Source organism: Hipposideros armiger, unplaced genomic scaffold, assembly GCF_001890085.2.
Source record: "Hipposideros armiger isolate ML-2016 unplaced genomic scaffold, ASM189008v1 scaffold_265, whole genome shotgun sequence".
NCBI classification, from domain to species: domain Eukaryota; kingdom Metazoa; phylum Chordata; class Mammalia; order Chiroptera; family Hipposideridae; genus Hipposideros; species Hipposideros armiger.
In genome coordinates this window covers 768,625-779,786 of record NW_017731615.1, presented here as the reverse complement: position 1 = coordinate 779,786, position 11,162 = coordinate 768,625, and the positions used below count along the sequence as shown (strand labels likewise).

General features: G+C 40.3%; 1 protein-coding gene across 6 annotated transcripts in view; it reads right to left on the bottom strand.

The window, feature by feature from the left end:
- Positions 1 to 11,162, bottom strand: part of AKAP6 (A-kinase anchoring protein 6) — a 473,754-nt gene that overhangs the window by 260,894 nt on the left and 201,698 nt on the right. The gene's annotated exons all lie outside the window — the stretch shown is intronic.

The following is an 11,162-nucleotide window of genomic DNA, read 5'->3' as shown; positions in this document are numbered from 1 at the left end:
AGACAAATTCAGAAATATCAGAACACCACCTATAAGTGACACCTCTCTAGTTTGATTATTTTAAAAGCATTAAAAAACAAAATAACTTGTGTATTCCTAGATAAATAAGGAAGGCAGATGGTAAAGCCATTAGCTTCCTAAAAAGTAATGCATGGAACCTCATGAACCAGAAAGATGGAAACTACCTGGGCCCGAGTTTACAGGCAGCAACTTTCCTGGGTAAAGTTGCTTATTCACCATGCAAACACCAAGCCAATATTATTTACATTGTATCTCCACAGCCTCGGACATGGTCTGACATCATGAGCAACCCTGACACAGAGCCCCCCCTCTCTTGGAATGATTTCCCCCTCTTGTCTGAAGAGAGCACAAACAGCAGTGCTGGCAGGTAATTTTAAGGCGTAGTAATGCAAAACCTGTCAATGTGAATGTTTCCGATCTGCTTCATGTAGCTGACTTCATTTGCTCTAAACTCAGGCTAATCCACATCGAATTCTTACTTGGTTACTCGTTTGTTTACTCTCACCATTGTCCCTGGTCTCTTGGCATCTTTACAGACTCAAGCAAGGCCCCAAATTCCTCTAGGATGTCTGGTCCTTCTCATATTACAGGGCTAGGAATGCAACATGGAGTTTCATATCTCTGGCCTCATTAATGTCACAGCCCCACATTCACTCACCATTACAATCTCCTAAGAGAAATTCCCCCAGAACAGAAGCCAACCACGTTGAAGTGACATATTCCAGTGAATATTTTAGAGAGAGATGGCTGCTTCTCCTAGTTATGCCTCATAGTCAGTCTCTTGTAAAATTTCAGAATTCAGAAGTATCTTAGAGATCATCCCATTCAGTTTCTTTATTAATGTTTATTTTTCAAAGCTGAGGCTTGGGAGATTAAGTTTCCAGGGTCACAGTGCTACTGAGGGACAGATTTAAGATTCTTATTCTAACTCTTTCTACTATTGTTGATGCAAACACCCTGGATTCATAGGAAAAGACATAATAAATGATGAGACCAGTATTTATGTAGTCCTTACAGTTTACAACAAGCTTTTGCTCTCTGTAATTTCATACAATAACCTGTGCATTGACATGATGAATATAATTAACATTCCATTTAAAGACTAAGAGGTGTAAACAGTAAACTTTTAGTGACTTATTCAAGTTTTCGTGACTAAAAAGTGTGGGGCTGTGAATTGGGCCCAAAGTTCCTGCCTTCAAGTCCTATATTTTTGAATAAATTACAAACTTCCCTGTGTATCTCCGTCCTCATTGGTAAAATAGGGATATAATAGGAGTGTCTGCATCAGAGAGGAATTTTTTTCTTCAGAATTAAATGTGATGATGTGTTAAGTGAATATACCTCTTAGCATCTTGCTTGACACGTTATCAGTGGGCAAAAAATGTCAAGGTTTTGTTTCATTTTCTTAAATTGCTATCTTTCCAAAACACTCTATGACTTATGTAAAGTCATTACTTTAGGCTTAAGGAGAAATAAGACTTCACTAATGTCCTAAAAATTATTTTAGTTGAATTTAAAAATACAACACTGAGTCTGTTCCTCTTTGGAGTTCCATCATTATAGAAATAATTGCTGTCAAATGTGGTTAGGTGCTGTCATCATCTTGATACAACAAAATATTATTTAATCGTATAGCCTTTCAATACCAAGCAAGTAAAAAACTACTTTCATCTTAATGTTTAAAACTGCAAACAGAAAAACTGCAGCTTTCCTGTATATTTCAGAGGCCCCAAACCAGATGCAATGGCAGGCTTCAGCCTCACGGTGGCGCAAAATCATCGCTGATAAAGCTTCAAGACCCCGCTGAGGCTCCGCAGAAACCCAACTGACTGCAGGGCTGAGAGACATTCCTTGCGTGTTAACCAGGAAGGAATTTGCTTTGGATCCCTGTGGTTCTTGTCTCCCAACATTGAGCAATGACCTTGACATGCCAGCTCAACAAATCTATTAGTAATATTAATTCACAGCTTTTCCTGGCTTGCAACAAATAAAATATACACGAAAGGTTAATAGCATTTAAAAGAATTGTGTAGCCTCCTTTTTTTTTTTTAATGTTATGTTGATGTACAATTCTCCACTTGTATTTGGCCACAACGTTTGCATGTAAGATAACATTTACTCCCCCACGCCTTCATCTAATGTGAATGTTAATTTTATATGTCTCTTGGAACCATTTATTAAATTCCTTACATCTCCAGGTCCCCAAATCTTGGCTTGAAATCTCAACTCTTGACCCCATTCCTCCACCCTCTTATTTATTTTTCTCCATTCTCTTATTTGAAAAAAGCCACAACATTTTATCGATTTGTCCTCTCTTTCCTGAGTCGGCTTCCAAAACCACAGTTCAGACTCTTTTACCACATGTGCACGCTATTTCAATAACCTTCAAGAACAGCCTTTGAGCATTAGCTCCCAACCTTGACCACACATCACAGAGTTGCTTGGAAAGCTTTAAAAAATACTCTTCTCTGGAGAGCCTGACTTCCCTGGCCTTGGGTGAGGCCTGAGCTTGGCATTGTTTTCAAAGCTCCCCAGTTGATTACAAGGTGCAGCCACAACCGAGAACCACTTCCCCAGAGGTATATCCAGCAGATCACTGCCAGGTTCACCTCGGAACTACCAACTCTCGGGGCCAAAGTTTCAAGTAGTTGCTCATCTTTACAAAGATGGCAACTTAGTGACTTGAAGGCCAAATCTATGCTATGGACGTGTTTTAGTTGGTCTGTTTTAAAATTGTTTAGACCTAACGTTAAAAAATTGGAAATTGGCACCTGAAACCCAGGTTTCCTACTTCAAAAAAAAAAGCCAGATCTTGCTCCACAGGGCCCACGTTCCATACCATCGCCTGGAGCTAAGTAGTGCCTCTCCCTTAGACGCCGCACGTACCCTCCAGCTTGGTCTCTGTCACGCCCCGCTTACACCTGGCTGTATGACTCATTTATATTATCTGTCTGCCCCTCTTAGAGTCAACTTGTAACTCCTAGGGGACAAAGTTCCAACTGCATGATACATTCACTTACTCATTTATTCATGCTTTCATTAGACAAGTATTTATTTGTTGTCTTTGCTAAGCAAACACTTGAAATTCAAAGTCCATCATAATTTGGCCCTATGCTTTCTTTCTAGCTGTAGACTCCCCTTCCCTTCAACAAACTCTATCCTAATTAGCAGTTGGTTGAAGAGACGTCTCCCTCCCAGTGTTTATAGCCTAGAGACTCATTTCCCAAACTCTACTGCAGTAACGTGGTACCACATATACAACAAAGTCTGGGCCAATGGAATATGAACAGAAGTGGCGTGGGCCACTCGCAAGCCATATCTTTAAGAAGAAAGCTGGGTGCTCTCCACTTCCCCTTTTGGTGAGCTGGAACAAAGACACGGTATTAGGGAGCCGCAGTATAAGAGCAACAGAGAGAGGGTACCTGGATTCCTACATGGCCTCTATCTTCCCTGGACTATCCGCCTACCTCTTGTTATGTGTGAGAGAAAAAGTCTTTGATCTTACTATATAATATTTTGAGGTTTCATTGTTGATCAAGGTTTAGTCTATACGCCAAAATACCCAGCTGCTTTCTTTACTATTTCTCAAATATACCTTAAAAAGTCTTGGCTTATGCCCAAGCCTCTGTCACTAACATCCTACCGCCTCATCTCTGCTGTTGTCTAATTTCTACTTAAAGGCCCAGCTCAATCAATCCCTCTTCTGTGATGCTTGGTCTCGCTACACTTCTTATTATCCTCCTCTGCTTCCCATTGTATGACTTCCTACTTGGCACCTATCAAATATTATCTTATTTAATAAGCACAGAGGCTACAATTATGTTGTCATATCTCTCTTAAGTTCTAAGTCCAGAATCTAAAACAAAATTTTAGATTGTGCATTGTATAAATACAGAAGAGTACTCAGAGGACCAGCCAAGTGGCGCGTTGGTTAAGAGCTGGCTTGGGATGCCAGAGGGCCCCGGTTCGGATCCCACATATGAGGGCCAGTGACACTGCCCTCCACAACTAAGATGCTGAACAACAGCTCGACCTGGAGCTGGGCTGCCGTGAGGAGCTGGGCTGCCGTGAGTCGCTGGCGACAGCAGGTGGGTTGCCATGGGCTACCGTGTGTAGCCAGCAGCCTCAGTGAGCGGCCGTCCAGAAGCCAGCGACTGATCTGCCTCGCCCGGGAAGAGCGCAATGATGGTGCCAACTTGGGCCAGTGAAGCAACGTCCTCCACAACTAGACTGAAGAACAAAAGGGCAGCAACTTGTCTGTTCCCCTTCCCCCAATTCCCCAATAAAAATCTTAAAAAAAAAAGAGTACTCAGAATTCCTACAGCATTCTGCTTTTATAGATCTTGTGGAATAATCATCTCAACTACCAACTCATGTTCAATGTCTGATCCTTTAGGACTCTTGAATCTTTCATTTTTAATTACAAAGCTGAGCCTGCCCAAATGTTTAAGAATCTGGCTTGTTCCTATATATTTAAACTAAATTCTTGTTGTCTTTATTCTTGCACCTAAACAATTCCTCAACGCTCTGAATACACATTTCTAAGATTGAGAAATGCACTGGAAATGTCAAGGGTTCAAGCTTGAATGCTGATGGAGACCCAGCTCATAGTGTTCTCATATTTGGAATCTGAGATTCTCTAGAATGATATTAGAGGGAGAAAATATAAGATATTCTTGGGGTGGGGGGAGTTTAAAAGGAAAATAGGTGCCAGAGAGTGAAAACTATATAGTCCATAAGAAAAGTAAAAAAAGGAATGGGAGAGAAAAATATAAGGAAGAGAGAGAACTCAGAAAAGAGGAAGACCAGCACCTGAAGTGAAAAGGTTAGCATAAGGGAAAGGTACAAAATGCAATACCAGTGAAGAACCGTGGAATCCAGTAACCTTAAAATGCTTCCTATATGAGAGGATGCTCTTAAGAGGTCATTACCAACACCAAGGAGCAGACTACCACTCCACCAACACTAGGAAGATGTACATGGTTGGTATAAAAGAAACATCAAAGGCAGTTGAGAATTAAATTTATAGCACATCTTGGTTGTAAGTTACTCTGGGGTGAATAAAGAAAGATACAGCTATGTTTCAATGGAACTTATTCAAATTACAAATCAAGTAAAGCATAGCCAGGACTTTTTTTTTAAAAAAAGAGTGACTCCTAAATGTTTTTGTTGTTGTTTTTTTAAAGATAAATTCCTGAAGATGGCTTGGCCCTAGCCTTGAAGCTGTGTCCCATCCTACAAGAAAACTTTTGGTGAGATCTTTAAAATATGAGAGTTCATCACACTGAGACAAAAGAAAAGAGAATTCAAAGACTTAAACTGAAGACATAAAACTTCTAGAAGAAAACACAGACAGAAGAAAAGCTTCATGACATCGGACATGCAATGATTTCTTGCATATGACACCAGAAGCACAGGCAATAAAAATAAAAATAGACAAATGGGACTATATCATTCTACGTTAACATTTCTGTGATTCAAAGGACCCAGTAAACAGTGAAAAGGCAGCCTACAGGATGGGAGAAAATATTTGCAAATCATACATATGATAAGTGGTTAATATCCAGAATATATAAAGAACTCATACAACTCAACAACAAAAACTCAAATAACCCAATTTTAAAATGGGCAAAGAATTTGAACAGACACTTCTCCAAAGATGATACACAAATGACCAATAAGCATATGAAAAGATGCTCAACATCACTAATCATCAGTAAAATGCAAATCAAACCCACAATGAGATATCACCTCACACTCATTAGTATGGCTGCTATAAAAACAAAACAAAACAAAAACAGAAAACAAATGCTGGCAAGGATGTGGAGAAATTAGAATTCTTATGTACTGTTGTTGGGATTATAAAATGGAACAACTACTATGTAAAACAGTATGGAGGTTCCTCAAAAAATTAAAAGTAGAACTACCCAGCAATTCCATTTCTGGATATATACCCCAAAAAATTGAAAATGAGGTCTCAAAGACATATTTGCACACCCGTGTTCATAGTAGCAGTATTCACAATAGCCAAGAGGGGGAAACAAGACAAATATCCAACCACAGATGAGCAAATAAATAAAATGTGGTACATTCATACGGTGGAATATTTTTCAGGCCTTAAAGAGAAATATGCTAAAAAAAATATCCTATGCTAAAACATGGATAAACCTTGAAGACATTATGCTAAGTAAAATAAGCCAGTCACAAAAAAGACAAACACCATATGATTCTACTTATACGAGGCATCTGAAGTAGTCAAATGCATAGAAACAGAAAGTAGAATGGTTACCAGGGACTGGGGAGGAGGAAAAGGGCAGTTGTTTAATGGGTATGGTTTCAGATTTGCAAGATGAAAAAGCTCTGGAGATCTGTTTCACAGTGATATGAGTATAGTTAACATTACTAACCTGTACACTTAAAAATGGTTAAGATGGTGAATTTTATGTTATACGTTTTTTACCATAACAATGAAAAAAGGAAAAGAAAAGAGAACTCAGGACAACATAATATTACTTTAATGACTGCCACCATCCGTGTGGTATCATAGATGTGTCAACATACGGCCAAAATGAGGATAAAAGAGAGAATGGGTCCTGTCTGGACCATTTTACCTCTTGGAAAAAGAAATGCAGAAAACAGTGCCAAGTTAATCCCAGGACCAGGCCTCTTCTGCATTCATGTTCTGGCATGACTGACATTTTCCCAGCTCCATGTCTAGGCAGCAGCTGCCTGTGTGCTGCTACCACAGACTTGAATGCAATTTTAGATAGCCTAGTTACAAAGAGCAAGCAATTAGCTAAGTATTTGCTGCACTAAATCTGAAATAACTTATGTGCAAGGAGATCCTTAGCTGGCTCCAAAGAAGTTTTTAAAATCGGGTTAGCGATATCTCTGAGCTAAAATGCTAACGACAGCTGAGTCATTGAACTGTAGTTGAGATGCCTTCATCTTGCATGTAAAGACATTTATATCTCTGGGGGGAAAAGGGATCAGCTATGTCATGCATCCATATACTTGGTACCAATGAGTCCAACCTCACGGATTCATGTCTTCCATGATGAGTTTTGAGAACTTGGTGTGAGCCGGAAGCCCGTGACATGAGAAAGGGAGCGTGCACTGTATCTCAAAGGACAGGTCTCCTGAAACGCCTCACTGAGGTGGCACCACACAGCACTGCGTCCTGCCAGCCCCATTAGGAATCATCCGTTCATCTGGCATCAATGACTACCCACCTCAGGGGCCAGCAAATTTTTTCTATAAAAGACCAGGAAGTAAATGTGTGGGGCTTTGCAAGCCATTGGTCTCTGTTATTACAACCCCTGAACTCTGTCATCGCAGCAAAAAGCAGTCCTAGGTGATGAGTACAACTATGTCCCAATAAAACGTTATTTTAAGAATTAGGCATTTGGGTCAGATTTGGTCTATGAGCTATACTTTGCCAGACCCCTCTTACTTTATCACATATGTCCAGATATCATGCTGTTAATTTTTCATCATTCTGTTTGATTCCATCTGCTCCAGACATGTCCTTCCCTCCTTACCCTTCATTGCTTTTATTCTATTTTTTTTTTACTTTTTAATTACAGTTGACATACAATATTATATTAGTTTCAGGTATACAACATAGTCGCTAGACATTTATATAATTTATGAAATGATCCCCCTGACTAGTCTAGCACTCACCTGGCACTATACATAGTTATTACCATATTATTGACTACGTTCCCTGTGCTGTATTTTATATCCCCGTGACCATTTTTATAACTGGCAATTTGTACATCTTAATCCCTTTCCCTTTCATCCATCCTTCTAGCCCCCCTCTCATCTGGCTACCATAAGTTTGTTCTCTGAATTTATGAGTTTGTTTCTGTTTTGTTTGTTTGTTTTTTGTTTTAGATTCCACATATAAGTGAGATTATATGGTATTTGTCTTTCTCTGTCTGACTCATTTCACTTAGCATAATACCCTTTAGTTCCATCCATGTTGTTGCAAATGGCAAGATTTCATTCTTTTTTATGGCTGGGTAATATTTTATTGTATATATGTTCCACTTCATTTTCATCCAGTCATCTGTCGATGGACACTTAAATTGCTTCCATATCTTGGCTATAGTAAATAAAGTTGCAATAAACATAGGGGTGCATATGTCTTTTTGAATTACTATCTTGGGGTTTTTTGGATAAGTACCCAGAAGCTGGGTCATATGGTAGTTCTATTTTTTTTTATTGGAGGAGGGGAACAGTGCTGGGGAATTGGGGAAGAGGACCAGCCAAGTTGTTGTTCTTCAATCTTAGTTATGGAGGGCGCCAGTCGCCATCTGGCTGCCCGTCACCTCTAAGCTCAAGGTGCTGTGTTACAATCTTAGTTGCAGGTGGGCGTAGCCACCATCCCATGTGGGCGTCGAACCAGCAGCCTTATTGTTAAGAGCGCATGGTCTATCCACTGAGCCATCCGAGTGGCATCTCAGCTCAAGGTGCCAAGTTCAGTCTTAGTTGTGTGCGGGCGTAGCCCACCATCGAACAGGCAGTCTTGTTGTTAGGAGCATATGCTGTCACCAGCTGAGCCATCCTGCCACCTGTTGGCAGCTCAGCTCAGGTGCAATGTCACTAGCCCATGTGGGAATCAAATTGGTGGCCCTGTTGTTCAGTGCTCACGCTCTTAAGCTAACTTTTAACCAACTGAGCCACTCGGCCAGCCCTGTTTTTTAAATGTATCATAACAAATTAATCTAGTTCAATGGCTTGATTCAGTTTTTCACTTTTAATTTTATGTCTTGAGAAGCTCTCTCAGGAAGTATGCACTCAGACCTGAGATGCTGATTACTTAATCCACACAAGAAGTTCTGAGGAAATCAGCCACATTTGAACAATGTCTCCTCAACCCCCACAGAGAGACTGGGAAAGGGACCATCACTTAAGAACAGAGTTAACAGGCATTTTTATTTGTAGAGAAGGATAGGTTGCGATTTTTTTCCTGGGTTTTAAAATATTGCTTAATAGATATGTTTGCATTTGCTTGTACATGTGGAAAGAACTTCTTAAAGAACATAAGAACTAAAAACAAGTGACCACCTAGAGAGAAATGGGAGCACGAGATGAAGAATAAGGATGAGACAGGGTTTTTACTGGATAGTTTTAAACATATGTTTTTTTTAAACCATGTAAACACATTATCTAGTCAAAGAAATTAATTTTTCTAACGAATAGGAAATACACACTAAAAAGAAATCTTTCACATTCACAAAACCAGCTGACTAAAAGAGACATACATGTGAGGAGTGGAGAGTGGCCGGAGCCTCAATGGCATCTCAGACCCTCGTCACTAAGGTGTGACCCAAGGATTCTGTCACAGCCCCAGAGCCTCTCACTGTTAGCAGGCTTCTGTGTGCCTTCTGCCTATGCTCTGGGCGACCCAGAGAGAAGATAGGGGAGAACCTGGGGTATAATGAGAAGAGGAAACATCACTGTTCATTTGGTGCAGGTGGAATTGGAAGCAGGACAAATTCTTCAGTATTTATAACTCTTAGTATCAAGCCAGAACCCATCTCATGGGGCTCCCCAGGCCCCCCTTTTCTGTCTCGGTATGTGCCACATTTCTATACTCTTTCCAGCCACCTCAAGCTCTCTTGCTACTGGGCCTTTTATTTCTGCCTTAAAATAAGCTTCAATTTTTTAAAAGAAACTTTTCTTTGTCTTGACTTTCAACTCTCATCCTTTGTCTCATATATTGCTTTCACAACCCGATTCCTTGAGCTGTGAAGGAATGATTCTCTCTCTCTCCTTAATCATCTATAGTACAGCTTCCACCTCCACTCTTTCATTAAGTCCCCTTTTCTGTAAGGGACTTTTCTCATTGAGTCTTTGAAACAAACCGAAAGGTTGGATTTTTCTTTTATCCTTATTCTTCTTGATCTCCCTTTGGCAAAGAATGGAGCTAACATCCATCTTACTAAACATCTCTCCTCCCTTCATTTGCTTAACACCCGAGAATCCTCTCTGACCCTTCCTGCTCCCCACAGCTGGGCCTCTTCCGAATTCCTGCCTCATAACTGGGCTACAACTTGAAACTCAGTTGTCACTCCCCTTGACTTCTCCATCCATCCCCATTCTCTCGGAGAATTTTTCTATTCTCAAGACTTTATCCAGTGGGAAGAGCAAAGGAGATGGGGCTTGAAGTCTGGCTCCATGACTTATTAGCTGTGCTGCTTAGGAAAAGCAATGTTATCTCTCTGAACTCAGTTTCCTCTGCTCTAAAATGGAGATTCATTCATTCAACAGTCTTGACTGAGCATCTATTATGTACCAGGTACTGTTCTAGGTACACAAGATTCATTAGCAAATGAAACAGATAAATATGCCTGCCCTCAAAGAGCTCCCATACTAGCAGGGGAGACAAATAAAAAATAATAAACATAACAAATATGAGAACTATATAAAATGACAGAATATGGTGAGAGCTGTAGGAAAAACAAGAAAATCAGATTACACCTTTTAAAAGATGGTGAAGGTAGGCTTCCCTGAGAAGCTGATATGAGCAAAGCCTCAGAAGAGGGGAAGGAATTAGAAGTGAAGGCATCTTTTGGAGAGGACACAGGCAGAGGGGCTGACAAGGTCCTACAGGACAGGCATGCTCGATTTGTTCCAGGAGCACCAAAGAGGCCCGTCGACCCCTTAGTAGCCATCTGGATTATCAGGGCAACTGTCTCGGTTTCTGTATAGCAGGGCTTGTGTTCAAGTAACCCTCATGTTACTTAATAATGGCCCCAAAGCACAAGACTAGCGATGCTGGCAATTTGGATACGTCAAAGAGAAGCCATAAAGTGTTTCCTTTAAGTGAAATGGTAAAAATTTTCAACTTAATAATAAAAGAAAATAAAAGTCAGATCTGGGGTTGCTAAGATCTACAGTAAGAATGAATCTTCTATCCATGAAATTATTAAGAAGGAATAAAGAAATGCATGCTAATTTTGCTGTCATACTTCAAACTGAAGAAGTTAGGACAACAATGCGTGAAAAGTGCTTAGTTAAGATGGAAAAGGCATTAAGTTTGTGGGTGGAAGCCATGAACAGAAGACATGGTCCAAGTGACGGCAGTGTGCTGCTCCAGAGAGCACCCAGCCTCCACAAAGGCTTCGGCAAGG